The sequence below is a fragment of the Polypterus senegalus genome, chromosome 5 (assembly GCF_016835505.1).
Source record: "Polypterus senegalus isolate Bchr_013 chromosome 5, ASM1683550v1, whole genome shotgun sequence".
In the NCBI taxonomy this organism is placed as follows: Eukaryota; Metazoa; Chordata; class Cladistia; order Polypteriformes; family Polypteridae; genus Polypterus; species Polypterus senegalus.
In genome coordinates this window covers 37757657-37772923 of record NC_053158.1, presented here as the reverse complement: position 1 = coordinate 37772923, position 15267 = coordinate 37757657, and the positions used below count along the sequence as shown (strand labels likewise).

The following is a 15267-nucleotide window of genomic DNA, read 5'->3' as shown; positions in this document are numbered from 1 at the left end:
GAAAAAATTTCAGATTGTTATTTAGTTACATTGGATCAGTTTCTGCTCTTGTCAACTACTATCTGCAGTTCATGATAATCTAGAACAGTGCAATATATCGATTAGAGCAGTAATCAATATATATAATTCACTAAGGGTGCGCAAGACAGTGAGCGCAAGCAAGACAGAAAGCGCACGCAAGACAGAGAGCCACGCCCACCAACTCTAAGACCATGAGATACGCTCGACAGAGCCCCGCCCGCCAACTCTAACTAAGGGCAAGCAAGACAGAGAGCGCATGCAAGACAGAGAGCCATGCCAACCAAAGCCCACCCACCAACTCTAACTAAGGGCAAGCAAGACAGACAGCGCACACGAGACAGAAAGCCCCGCCCACCAACTCACAGAGCCCTGCCCACCAACTCTAAGACCATGGGATACGCACGACAGAGTCCCGCTCGCCATCTCTAATCCTGCTTCCACATCCACCGTCGTTCTCGATCAAACAGCAATAATTAGCAAACAAACAAAGATAACTGTAAAGTTACAGTTATCTAAAGTAACAGTGCAAAATTCACAATTGGTATGCCAGTTTGAAAAGATAAGTTTTGAGGATAGTTTAAAAATGTGTTATTGAATCGAGCTGATGTATATGAGAGAGAAGAGAATTCCCGAGTTGAGGAGCACTAGGAGGCAGAGGTGCGTCAGTCTGTAGGAGATCATTGAGGTTGTGGAGAGCTTTAAATGTTAAGAGCAGTATTTAGTATTGTATTTTGTAGTTAACAGGTAGCCAGTGAAGTTAAGAGAGAATAAGTGTAGTATGTTCATGTGGATTTAGAACAGCAGGTTATTATCCTGGCAGCAGAATTTTGAATAAATTGTAAGCGATGGATACGTTTTTATGGGATGACAGATAGAATACCATTACAGTAATCTATACGTGAGGTGACTCGGGCATTAACCAATACTTTAGTACTGTGTTGCGTAAGAACAGGACAAAGTCTAGAAATGTTTTGGAGATGGAAGAAAACAGTCCGAGAAATGTTACTTATACGGGAGGAATTATCTAATAATAATAATAATAATAATAATAATAATAATAATAATTGCCATTATTAGTATATAAATGGATATAAATAATTGCATGTAAACAATTCGCCAAAATCTGTTGTATGTAAACGATACTGTTTAAAACGTTGTTTTTTCAGCAGAAAACCTGGTTTCCACGTCTACCTGTACCTGTACTTTTACCACTCGCAATAGGGCGGACGCACTGACTTATCGTGTCGACTGGGCAACACAGTGAATGCGGCGTCTATCTATATATGTCTATGTTTTCTGTAGCCTGCTACAGGAAGGTACTCTCTTGACCATTGGCATTGGTTTCACTCCTTGCTATTCTCGTTATACTGCAACGTTGGTTTCCTAAGCCTTTGTTATACTGAATTCCTTTCTCACTGTTTTCCATTCCTATTCTTACACCGCCGTATGCTATGGCGGGCTTCGGCTAGTTGTTAATATTACCTTATTACCTTAACCTTACATCAGATCGCTATAGATAAAGCTTTACAGTACAGATATTGATATGGATAATTTTAATCAAAAACAATTAATCTTAGTCTTTAAATTGCTATTGTCAAAACAAGGATAGCATGAAATTAAATTCATCATGCTTGAATAATATAGCACTTTCTCTAGAAACTCTAAATCTACCACATAAAAGGAACATAGATGTATCATAAGTTTGCTACTCTCTGTGGTGTTAGAGTATTAAAATGAATAAGAATGCCCACTATAAAGCACACAGTGAACAATATTTCAAATAAATAAATAACATGAACAACCCCCATGCTTATTTAGTAGAGTTAAACTGACAAGAAATCAGAATGGCCACACAGAACTTGTTTAAATATTCAATGTAACAAATTCAATTTTGTAGCACCTTACAAGTCGACAATAACGTGATTTAGTGTTTTGAAGCTTAAAACAGGAAGAGATGATTATCATTATTCACAAAATGACAACATGTTCAATACAAAAAAAAGTATAAGGATGTCTGACTCCTTGCACAATTACATCCCTCTTCCTCTCATCTTGAATTCATTATGTATTGTTTCATCTGTGATACCTCCACTGGTCAACCATATCCCTGAGTATTACCTCCTGTCTCTCTGAGCCATTTTCTGCCATGCAGGGAACTATTGACATAATGGCTGTTCTGGAGATATTATGTGTGGGTGCAACTGAAAAATATGCTAATTATCAGATAGAAAGCTATGACAACTACAGGAATCTGAAACCAAAAATAAAGTAAAAAAGGAAAAATGATAAAGGTACTGTGAAAAATAAAAAAAAAATAAAATCATCCAAAATTCAGCTAGCCACTAGAACCAAATTTAGAAAGGGTTTTACAGTAAGACAAAAAGCACATTACTGCACCCCAAAATTATATCTTTTTCTTTCCAATAACATGACTGTCGCATAATAAAAGGTTATTGTGGCAAACTGTGAAACTGATCAATTATCCATAAGTAATATATCACTTTTTATCTGAGCTTGAAATGACCATACAAATTTTTAAGCACTATTTTTGCTCGGTGTCCACATATATATTTACACCAGTATGCTCAGGTTACAGATGTATAAGGTCATCTAGCGTTTTCGGGTAAAACCCACAGTGTGCACAGAAAAAACACTTAGAAAGGGAATGAGAACTCTGAATATCTCAAAGCTTGCTCTGCTGTCTTTTTCCAGAAGCTCAAAAGGTGTCTGCCTGAAAGGTCACCAACAGAAAGCAGGTAATTTTTCTCCAGTTCATATGATCATCAAGGGATGGAGACAATTATACTCTTGTGATTAAACTGCTAATTTGCATATTACTGGGATATTCATATTCAAGATTATTTAAAATTAGCATAATGTATCTATCTTCAGTGTATCTAGATATATAATTGTATATCCATGCCATCTTTGTTAGATAAAGCAATGAGGAGTGTGACTGTGTGTAACATAGCAATCGGTGAGAAGCACAAAAGGCAAAGCCACATTCACTTAAACTGTGAAGTTTGGAGCTTTGTTTATGGGTTCTTTAGTCCCTTTACACCAGTGTTTCCCAACCTCGGCCCTGGGGGGACACTGTGGTTGCAGGTTTTTGTTCCAACCAGCTTCTGTTTTTAATTGGACTCCTGGGCTAATTAAGTGATGTGTTATTTCCCAAGTTCTGCGTTTTAGGAACAATATAGAAATTAGAAAACTATATTTGGTAAAATGTCAATTTATTTATATAGCACATTATATATTGTGGTGAGTGGCAGGGGCTAGTACCTAGCCAGGATGCCAGGGAGTGTCGGAGGAGGGCTTGCACCTCCTCCAGACCGCGAGGGGGTGACCGCCCTGGTGGCTTTAGGTACCATGGGTACAGAGCTTGGAAGCTCAACCCTGTAGGGGCCCGTGGTCACCGCCAGGGGAAGCCCCGATGCCTTTGGAGCCCTGGACCTCAGCACTTCCGCCACACCTGGAAGTGCCGGGTATGAAGAAGACCAGGGAAACCCGGAGTGCTGCCAGGTGCAGAGCCGGCACTTCCGCCACACTGGGTAGTGCCGGTGGAGGATTGCCGGGAAGCACCTGGGGCTCATCCGGGTGGAAATAAAAGGGACCGCCTCCCTCCATTCGAGGCTGGAGTCGGGTGGAAGAGGACAGAGCTCAGGAGGAGAGGCAAGGAGGCAGCCTGAAGAGTAAGGCATTGTTATAAATGTACCAAGCAGTTATATGGGAATAATATATTTTTTCTTTTCATTTTTATTCTCCTGTACTTTTCTAGGTGTTCTAACTGTTTAATTAATCCATTATTTACTAATTAGTTAGTGGTGGGTAGTAACGAGTTACATTTACTCTGCTACATTTACTTGAGTAACTGTTTAAAAAAAATTGTACTTCTAAGAGTAGTTTTACGGCACAATACTTTTTACTTTTACTTGAGTACATTTGTGAGAAAGAAACGCTACTCTTACTCCGCTACATTGGGCAACACTCGAATCGTTACTTTTTTTCCATCAGATACGCTATATTTTTGCCAGAGAGAAGCCGCCTGTGGATCTACTGCATGACTGTTTCACCTTTCAGACGTAGCAACAATAATCACAAGACTCCGTTTCACCAATCAGACATAGCAACAATAATCACATGGCTCCATTTCACCAATCTGACGTAGCAACAATAATCACATGGCTCTGTTGCACAAATCAGACATATCCATGCAGTCACATGACCACACACAAACTGTGGCGGCATAGCAGCACAATTTTCTAACAGACAGCAGACAGGGAAAGAAAAAATGCATGAAAAATGAGAGCCGACTCCTGCTGAAGCTTAACCATCACCACTGAGTGAAGAACAAGCACGTTTTAACCAAACATGCACAGACACAGACAGTCATGGTAAAGCGAGACTTCTTGTACGTGCACAAGCTGCCTTGTTCTAATGTTATTTTCTATCAGCGGTGCTATTTGGAGAGCAAGTGCATATTTAGGATTATACTGTCAGTGTACAGTATATCTTGTCACTGTAAGTAGTTTGCACCTACTGTAGGTATTGGCTTCAAAAGCTTTGTTGTGAAAAACTGAGATTTGGAACTTTGTGTTATTTGTGCATTTTTAATTTGTAAAGATGTTATTTATTTTTACTCATTTTTTATTTTACTATTGGAAATAGCAGAATTTGCACATTATTTGATATTTTTGTCTGTCTTATTACATTTCTAAAAAACAAATAATTTATTATGATCAAACAGTTACTCTGTATTTGACAAGTCTTTTCACCAAATACTTTTTTACTCTTACTTGAGTAATTTTTTGGATGACTACTTTTTACTTCTACTTGAGTAATATTATTTTGAAGTAACATTACTCTTACTTGAGTACAATTTTTGGCTACTCTACCCACCTCTGTAATTAGTGGGTCTGATGCTAAAGTACTTGCAGTCTTTGATTATTCAGTGTTGTTTGCCAGCATGTCTGCTCTGCTCATTTTAACTGTCATTAATAAGATATAACAAAGGGGAAAAACTACGCAGAGAAAGGGCAAAATATTATGAAATCAACAAAAGAGAGTTAAGCACTAGTCAAAAGCAGAAATATTTCTAAATGTCTTATACATGTAAAAATCATGCTGTTGTGCTTTTCTGAATGTAGAATAAAAGAAAAATACCAGCTAATTAAATGAGATCAGTGCTATCAGGTGTTGTCACTGATTAGGAATCTGGAACAAAACCCTGCAGCCACAGTGTGCCCCCAGGACCGAGGTTGGGAAACACTGCGTTACACTATCAGGACCTTAACTCATCTGGAAACATTGTAAAGCCACTCCAGACAGCTCATCATGTCACCTTACATCAATAATTCTAAAAGCATGTTGGCCATAGCATAATTTAAGCCTTCTCCATATTTCTGTCTACATACTAAAGGGGTTATAACTCAGGTGTGTAAATTTGGCTCATACAATTTGTGTCCTAAATCATCTGGTCCATATTGCATATTATATGATTTTAACATCAAGAATCCTGAGCACATTAAAACTTAACATTCATTTAAATCATAAATAAATGCATCTGTATCTCATTACACATGTGAAAATCAAATAGATGAGCCAATTACTTGAGGAATGTGAAACAGAACCAATAACGAGACAAAGCAAAATAAATGGCTGCTTCAGTTAATGTCACCGCAGAAATAATATAGTCGCTATTATTTATTATGATGGATTTCATATTAGGATTTTAAGTCACAGCTGTGCATTCTCAATGCTCCTTTTTGCTCTTAGAATGAAAGATTCATAACATAAAAATACTTTGATCTGAAAGCTTATCATTTCAGTGGAAATATGTAGTTTGGAATGGTAGTGTCTAACTTCAAAGTAAAAGGGCCGTTTAAGGCGATACATTTGGCTGATCCAAGAAAGTAAAGATATTAAACTTTTGACATAGAGAGTAAGATGGCATCCTCTCCATGTACTGAAAAATTGGAATAGAAAATAAAAAAATGACCTCAGAATCACCCTGTTATTGCAAGGTGGTCTTCTCTTTGAAGCAGCATATGGTTATTTCTCATGAGATGCATCTGCTTTGGAGGATATGCAATAATTGAGGAGGCACAACCTCATTCATGGTCTCTGAAAAACTGCCTTTGTTAACACACTCCTCAGCCATCTTGGAAACCTTGCAACAACAATTCTAATAAAAACAGACTCAAATTCATGTTAGTAAACTATTTCAAAATGTGATTAATATTTTCTTTCATCCTAAACCTTTTACATAATTATACATAACTTAACAAATTGGATGTTTCCTAAAAAGTAATTAACTAAGGTCACAAATAGAGCTGATTGGCAACATTTGCCAAGGCGCTTTTCACATTACATCCACATAACTGCATTTTTGACCTCTTTGCTCTGCTTTGTTCATTAGTGTACTTATTTGCCAAACATTTTCCTAGAAATTCACCATGCGACCTGCTTAGATGATTTTTTTCCCAGTTCCCCATGATACTTTGCAAGGCCAGCGTGATGTCACAGAGTATTATTAGCCATTGGCAGTGCTTTCACTATGCATAAAGTAAGTATACTCCACCTCTCATTTTGTGTTTCTGCCTGATCTACTTCACACATGCGTGATGTCCCTATCCTATCGGGACTCTAATAGGATTTGCACCGTGTATACATTAAAGGAAAAAAAAAAAAAAAAGTCCTGGCATTGTTTTTGATTGAGGGGTACATTAACTGACCATAATGAGAATATTATGAAAATACTTCTATGTGTATGTTGTGTTTAAGCCAGGGTTCAAACACCATTTTTATTATTATGTTTTTATTATTGTTTAAGTTGACAGCTCTATTTCCTTAGGAATCTCCATTCCTTTAATGTAGGAAGTGTCACCCTTCACATCTTAGGTCTGCTGAATCAACAAGCAAATTAAAAGCTCAGTAGTATGACACACTCCAGACCCCTGGAGGTAGCAACAAAGGTGAGAATTAAAAGAAAACTGAGTAACATTATAAACAATGCTGCACATCCTCTCTCTGATACACCAACATTGAATACTTTCAGGCAACGAATCATTCAACAGAAGTGTGTCAGAAAACATTACTGCGCTTCATTTATACCAACAGCAATACCTCTGCCACACTGTGACTGTGACTGACAAGTCAGAAATTTTCCGTTTTTAATTTTCTTCTTTGTACAAACTAAAGTGTGTGTGTTTATGTATGTATGTATGTATGTATGTATTTATGTATTGTGAGCTTGGGTCCGAACACCATCAGACAAACACCATGTCTTTATGAAACCCACATTTTTTCAAGCACAGTCCCACACAGCACACAGTGCCCCCAGCACCAATCACCCTCTTCACGGGCCTCTATCTCAATGTCTGTGGGCCGCCTTTCTTCTCCTCACGGCAGCTTCGTCCTGCTCCCGCTCCTGACTCTAACTCCATGATTGGAGTGAGGCGGCCCCTTTTATTCGCACCCAGATGTGCTCCAGGTGCCTGATGACACTCTTACGGCAGCACTTCCTGACTCCCAGCCTCCTGTGACAGTATTTATTTAAAGAGCATCTATGAAAAGCAAGTTTTCCCTGTGAAGACAAAGATCTTTCTACTGTATGTATTGATTATTTAATTTCTTTATGTTTATGTCTGTTCTGCATTTTGGTATTGGTCCCCCCGGAGGACAGGCTATTTTAAAGCAGGGGCTTCCACACTTTCTTGCTGTTCATTCAAATGCGCTTGGGAGTTTTGAATTCTTGGATATGTGATTATTATTTTGATTATTTCCTTTAGGCTTGGATCCCTGTGAGGACAATATATATATATATATATATATATATATATATATATATATATATATATATATATATATATATAAACTGCTCAAAAAAATTAAAGGAATACTTTGAAAACACATCAGATCTCAATGGGAAAAAGAAATCCTCCTGGATATCTATACTGATATAGACTGGGTAATGTGTTAGGAGCGAAAGGATGGCACATCGTTTGATGGAAATGAAAATGATCAACCTACAGAGCCCTGAATTCAAAGACGCCCCAAAAATCAGAGTGAAAAAATTATGTGGCAGGCTAGTCCATTTTGCCAAAATTTAATTGCAGCAACTCAAAATTATGCAGCACTTTGTATGGCCCCTGTGTTCTTGTATACATGCCTGACAACATCGGTGCATGCTTCTAATGAGATGACAGATGGTGTTGTGGGGATCTCCTCCCAGATCTGGACCAGGGCATCACTGAGCTCCTGGACAGTCTGAGGTGCAACCTGGTGGCATTGGATGGACCAAAACATAATGTCCCAGAGGTGTCCTTTTGGATTTAGGTCAGGAAAGTGTGGTGGCCAGTCAATGGTATCAATTCCTTCATCCTCCAGGAACTGCCTGCATACTCTCACCACATGAGGCCAGGAATTGTCGTGCACCAGGAGCCACTGTACCAGCATAGGGTCTGACAATGGGTCCAAGGATTTCACCCTGATACCTAATGGCAGCCAAGGTGCCTTTGTCAAGCCTGTAGCGGTCTGTGTGACCCTCCATGGATATGCCTCCCCAGACAATCATTAACCCACCACCAAACTGCTCATGCTGAATGATGTTACAGGCAGCATAATGTTCTCCATGGCTTCTCCAGACCCTTTCACTTCTGTCACGTGCTCAGGGTGAACCTGCCCTCATCTGTAAAAAGCACAGGGCACCAGTGGTGCATCTGCCAATTCTGGTATTCTATGGCGAATGCCAATCGAGCTGCATGCTGCTGGGCAGTGAGCTCAGGGCCCATTAGAGGACATGGGGCCCTTGGGTCACCCTCATGAAGTCTTTCTGGTTGTTTGGTCAGAGACATTCACACCAGTGGCCTGCTGGAGGTCATTTTGTAGGGCTCTGGCAGTGCTCATCCTGTTCCTCCTTGCCCAAAGGAGCAGATACTGGTCCTGCTGATGGGTTATGGACCTTCTATGGCCCTCTCCAGCTCTCCTAGAGTAACTGCTTGTCTCCTAGAATCTCCTCCATGCCCTTGAGACTGTGCAGGGAGACACAGCAAACCTTCTGGCAATGACATGTATTGATGTGCCATCCTGGAGAAGTTGGACTACCTGTGCAACCTCTGTAGGGTCCAGGTATCGCCTCATGCTACCAGTAGTGACACTGACTGTAGCCAAATGCAAAACTAGTGAAGAAACAGTCAGAAAAGATGAGGAGGGAAAAATGTCAGTGGCCTCCACCTGTTAATCCATTCCTGTTTTGGGGTCATCTCATTGTTGCCCTCTAGTGCATCTGTTGTTAATTTCATTAACACCACAACAGCTGAAACTGATTAACAACCCCCTCTGCTACTTAACTGACCAGATTAATATCCCATAAGTTTCATTGACTTTATGCTATACTCTGATTAAAAGTGTTCCTTTAATTCTTTTGAGCAGTATATATATATATATATATATATATATATATATATATATATAACTTGTTAGTAGCATTTGTTCCATTTTGTTTGTGGCTATTGTTTTGTCTGTGTCTTTTGTTGCTAGAGGCACAGTGTTGCAGTTGTTTGCACTGCTGTCTGATAGCTCATTTCATATATTTGGCCACAATAAGTGGTCGAGTATAGTTGTGCTAAGGAAAACCTACAGACAAGTGCTCCATTATTGTCCACTCAAAGCTAGTTCAGTTCCTATTTCCCTATTGACTTCATTGCATTTCAGCAAGTTCACCAATGTTCCTGAACATTTCTGCGATTTTGCTGAACTTCCAGTGAAGCAAACTCCATGGTATTTACTCATGGTCTCTGAAAAACTGCCTTTGTTAACATACTCCTCAGCCATCGCGGAAACCTTGCGACAACAATTCTAATAAAAACAGACTCAAATTCATGTCACAAATAAGAGACACTTATGACTAATACAAAATTTTATGTCTGGTGAAATATCCTTTGCAAGATGGTCCTTATGTCATGCTGTATGATGAAGCTTCACATATCAGATACAATTCTAATTATAAGTTATTTTCATTTTCCTTCTTTTGCTAGAGGATAATCCAAGATGAGTACTGAAAATATCACTCTACTCTATTATTACTAAAGAAAACAGCTGATTAGTAATTCACTACAAGATGGTGACAAGAAAATACAAAAACACAGTAGTTTAAAAATTGATGGATCAATACATATAAGGCAGACTAAACTTTGATTTAAAAAATTACTTTGCTTTACAAGTTGTATTATATGTCCCAATTGCTTTATTTCATAAAGTTCTGTTTAGAAAATGGTATTCCTTTTATTGTGGTCTTAATTTATACTGCACATTGTCAAATTAAATATTCAGCAGAATTTTTGTTTGAAAGATTTAAAGCTCACTTTGAAGTCTGCAAAAATCATGAATGACTCCAGGACTTGTATACATATTGATGAGCCCTCTTTTCTTTGTACTGTACAAACAAAAAATATTAATGATAAATGAAAAATGCTATTGACGTGATCCTGCGACAGAATCAATTACAGCTTCCAGGTGTTAAACAGCATTGCTGGATTCAGTGGCATTTCTGGAGAATCTTATTGTTTTCTACTATTTTGTATACTCGTTAATCTTCTAGGATTTGCTTATTATTCCTATCATTTGTAGTTTTTAGTTACATATTTTAATGTATAGATAGAAAAACTTTAAACGAATATAAGCAAACCAAAGCAATTTTAATTAAAAGCCCACATGGATTGGTAATTAAAAGCAGAATACAAAAAAAAAAAAAGGAAATGTCTCAAACGGGTTAATAACTCAGCACTGAATTCAGACCCAGGTGAGGTGACTAATACATCTATTGACAAGCTACCACCAAACACTTTTTCTTTTCACATCTCTTTCTACAGATCCTGGTGTCTCTAATTGCCAGGAACACTTTGTTCAGCTCCTCCACTGACTTTGATGTCTTTGTAAGAGGTGAACTTTAAAACCCAATCCACACTAAGAACAGGGACGGAGAAATTAATTAAATAAAATGAAATAATTATAAATTAAATATCAGGTCAGAGTAACTCCCTGCAGTTAGAGATGTCCAGCCAATCTCATGCCCTAGTATAAGGGAATTACCGCCTGTTCTCCTAGAGCATTTTCATGGCATTCTTCAATGACATTTCTCTTTCTTTTAGTTCTAGAGAGTCAAACAGCTTTAAAGATGGTGGTACACTGGCCCTGTGCCATCAACAGAAAGTCAGCAGATCTTAAATAGTTGGGATGAAAGTAGTTTTCACAGTAACACTTTAGTTTAGGTACTGCAAAAATTCATCTGTTACTAATTTATTACTATGTAACAAGACCTTAACAAACACGTATTTGTGTCTTCATAGCACTTACAAAGCCTCTGTAAAATGTTTATTCGTCTCTGCAATGGGACCTACTAACAAAACATCACTTTGGGAGGCTCTGAGGTGGCTTAACTTAGACACATTTCTCTTGATATTACATGTTTAGTATAAGACCTGTGAATCATTCATATTAACAAGTAATTTTACCATCCAGTCAATATTCCACACTGCACAGGGATGAATAACCTGTCAAGTGATGTTTTATAAGTGTTATGAAGATCCAAAGAAGTGCATGTTAAGGTCTTATTACATACGAGTTAATGAGTAATAGATGTGTATTTGCAGTACCTAAAATGTTACCATTCTCTCCTAAACTTCTACAAACTGTCTCTTTCAAAATTAACACTAAGAAGGGATCAGATAAAAATGAAGTCTTCATCAATTCTCTTCTTTCTATGATACACAAAATCATAAAGTCAGAAGCATCGGCTACTGTATATCTCAAAGTGCTTTGTACATTGATTTTAACACAAACACAAGGAGCAGAAAGAACATTTTCAAATGGGAGGATAAAAAGATTTTAAAAATGTATATGCAGACATTTATGACTTATACATAAATAAAAATAAATGCACTAACTGTGTCCGAGTCAGTGTTCCTGGTTCTTGCCTTACTTGGAATTATTATAGTCCTTATTTGCATTAAGTGATTAAATGTAAATATTCATGGCAGCAGAATAACTCATTTGTTCGGTCTTCTCCCTCAATAATCAAAAGTTCCCACTTTGTCTGAACATGTATGAAATTTGCACATTCTTCCAGTGTTGCCAGAATTGAGCACATTTGCTTTCATCCACATTCCAAGTATATGCAGACTACATACGTAGGTTGGCAATTCTGAGTTGAATGAGTGAAGTGTAAGTGAATGGGTGAATGCGTCTTACAATGGCCTGTCACTACACCCATGGTTGGCTCCCTTAAACCTGTCAGAATAAGCATTAGCTTCCAACAACCCTAGATGGATTTTATGTACTCAGGGAATAGTGAGGTTCAATGATTATCTCAAATCATAGCCAGGTTACAGTTGGGACAGTGATTGTACACTCCTCTGGTGTCCAAATTGATTTTCTTCAGGTACAACTGTTTCTTATCATAGTCAAGATTATTTGTATGTTAGAGTAATTGGTGAGTTTACGTAAATATGACATAGCTTGAATGTGTGAATGAGTGTTCCCTGCAGTTGATTGGCATTCTGTCAACATCTGGATTTTCTATAGTGGCTCCTACAAACTATTAAAGGAAATAATTTGATTAATTTTTTTGGCTTTAAAAAACACACCCAAGCAATCTAAAATATGAGAATTTTCTTAAAAAGTTAAAAATAATTAAAAACCACCATTGTCTTGGCTGTATGCTTTGTGTCATTGTTGTGTTGAAGGCTGAACTGCCAGCCAGGTTTGTGGTTGCATGCATTCTGAAGCAGGTTTTCTTTGAGGACGTCTCTGTATTTGTTTGGATTAATCCTTCCTTCAATTCTGACTATTCTCCCTGTCCCTGCCACTGAAAAGCACCCCATTAGCATGATGCTGCCATCACCTTGCTCTACCTTGGGGATGGTATTAGTCAGGTCATGAGTAGTGCCTGGTCTTTGCTAGACATACTGCTTAGAGTTTAATTTTATTTTCATCAGACCAGAGAATCATTTTTCCATACCCTCTCAGAGTCCAGGTGGATTGTCATATGCCTTTTGCTCTAGAGTGCCTTCCATTGGGAGTGCTGCTAAGATGGTCATCCTTCCAACAGGTTCTCTGCTATTCAGAGGACATTTGAAGCAATGTTAGAGTGCTCACTGGGTTCTTAGTCACCTCACTGACCAAGGCCTTCTTACCAACTGGAGGAAGGGTCCTGTTGAATCCAAACTTCTTCCATTTAGCAATTATTGAGGCCACCATGAGAACACTTAAACTTTAGAAATGGTTTAATACCACAATTTGATCATGGACGTCTACGAAGAGTTTTAGACTTTATGGCTTGTTTTTTGTTATGACATGTAACGTGAATGGGACCTTCTATACTGGATGTGCTCATTTCTAAACCTTGTCTGATTAATTTAGTTTTCCACAGACTGATTTAAACTCTAAGTTCTAGATGCACCTCAAGGATAATTAATGCAAACAGGATGAATCTGACCATAATTTTGAGTGTCATAGCACAAAGGTCTGAATATTTGAATTTTTTTTTTTGCAAACCTTTTTGGAAACAATGTTTTCAGTTTTTGATCATGGGTTATTGAATGAAGATTGATGGGGAAAGATGTCACATTTATCCATTTAAAATTAAATATATAATACAGTAAAGTGTGCAGAAAGTGAAGGGGTCTGAATACTTTTGGAATCCGCTGTACTCTGTGGTCTCTATATATAGCTTAGAAGCTAGTCAAGCATTTCTTGCCAGTCACAGCAGAGATGGGCACAATAAAGTTTCTTTTATAGTTAAAATTTTGAACAACCGTTTTGACCTTGTCAATAGATTTTAATCAGAATGGGTCATTCTTCATCTCAATGCATTTATTTCCCTAAATGCTGTATTAAGAGATATTAGGCTGGCCAAAATGATTAATCAAATTTATATCTCACTAGAAGATGCTATAAACTGCTAAAAGTAAAGAGAGATAAGAACATGACTTGTCAATCATTAACATGAAAATTCTGGCTTTCAGCCTGAGTGTGAAAATCTTAGCCTGTTATTAAGAACACTCATACTGTTCTCAAGATGCTAGGTGAAGATTTCTGATCTCCAGGGAGTCTCCATCTGAGCTGATTTACTAGCAATAGAGGTGAACTTGAAAAGGTAAAATGCTGCCAATTATTTTTTATCAAGTAGCTGAATTACACACTTGTTGCAGCCACTTTAAGAAGGGTGCAGGAAAATCTGAGATCTATCCAGAACTGGGCAAAAATGACTAAACTGGCATCCTTACATAACAGATGTGAAAATACTGTATGACTTAGAGCTGTTCTACTGTTGGATCAATGATTTAAAAATGTGAGATTTATAATTAGCTTTTTATATATCCTCTTCCAGATATCTTTAAAAATAAGCAAAGGACTTGCCTAATGAATGGTGTGCAGCAATCGTTTTCCATCTGTTTGGAAGCGGTGCATTGCACGTGACCATATCTGTTTCATTCTATACTGTACTTGCTCCAACCTAAGTAGAGATGTGAGAAAAAGAACATAATAGGTTTATGAAATTTAAGAAGGCAAGAGAATTAATTTGTGTTGAGATTAAAAATGGACAGGGAGTATATTTTTCTTAAAAAAAAGCAGAAATGCCACTTTGACATGAATTATAATTTATTAAAGTGGCACATGCTTTTGCTTTTTATTAAGTCATTTTTTTGTCTCCACTCTAGATGAACTGAAGTCATATTAGCATGCCAGTGACTTTACAAAGATAAGATATAATTAGCATTTCCTGTCTGTTAAAACAGAGTTATCAGGCTATGTATGACAGGCAGTTAATAGACTTATATAAGCATTCATCAGTTTAAGCATGCTATTCTTCTTAAAAGGATGTGCTAATAAAATGTGTTATTCATTCATGAACTCATTATTGGTGGAACAAGATTCAATCAAAATTATTCAGAAAATTGGAAGATGTTAAAAAAGTCATATTCAGCTTATATAAAGATGAAGTTAAACTTTTATATTTAATTTATTTTAACATGTAGATTTTTCAGTTTATGAATATAAATACTGATGTATATTATACACCATGACAGAAATAATTATTAGTAAATAGATATATAAATTAAGCATATTATTTCAAAAAATTATTTTATTTATTTATGGCAGTATTCCCCTATAATTATTACCATTATTGTTTTCATCATTCCTGACACACAACATTATACTCTTACCTCAAACTTAGCATTGTTT

General features: G+C 37.3%; 1 long non-coding RNA gene across 2 annotated transcripts in view; it reads right to left on the bottom strand.

Annotated features, from left to right (window-relative positions):
- The window catches only part of LOC120530217, a 390776-nt gene that overhangs the window by 92348 nt on the left and 283161 nt on the right, over positions 1–15267 (bottom strand). Inside the window, exon 3 of one of the 2 annotated variants that reach the window (XR_005633924.1) lies at positions 14445–14536. The exons of the other annotated variant lie outside the window; for it this stretch is intronic. This is a non-coding gene — a long non-coding RNA (uncharacterized LOC120530217). Of the gene's footprint in view, positions 1–14444; positions 14537–15267 lie in introns of those variants that run through there. 2 annotated transcript variants of the gene reach the window in all.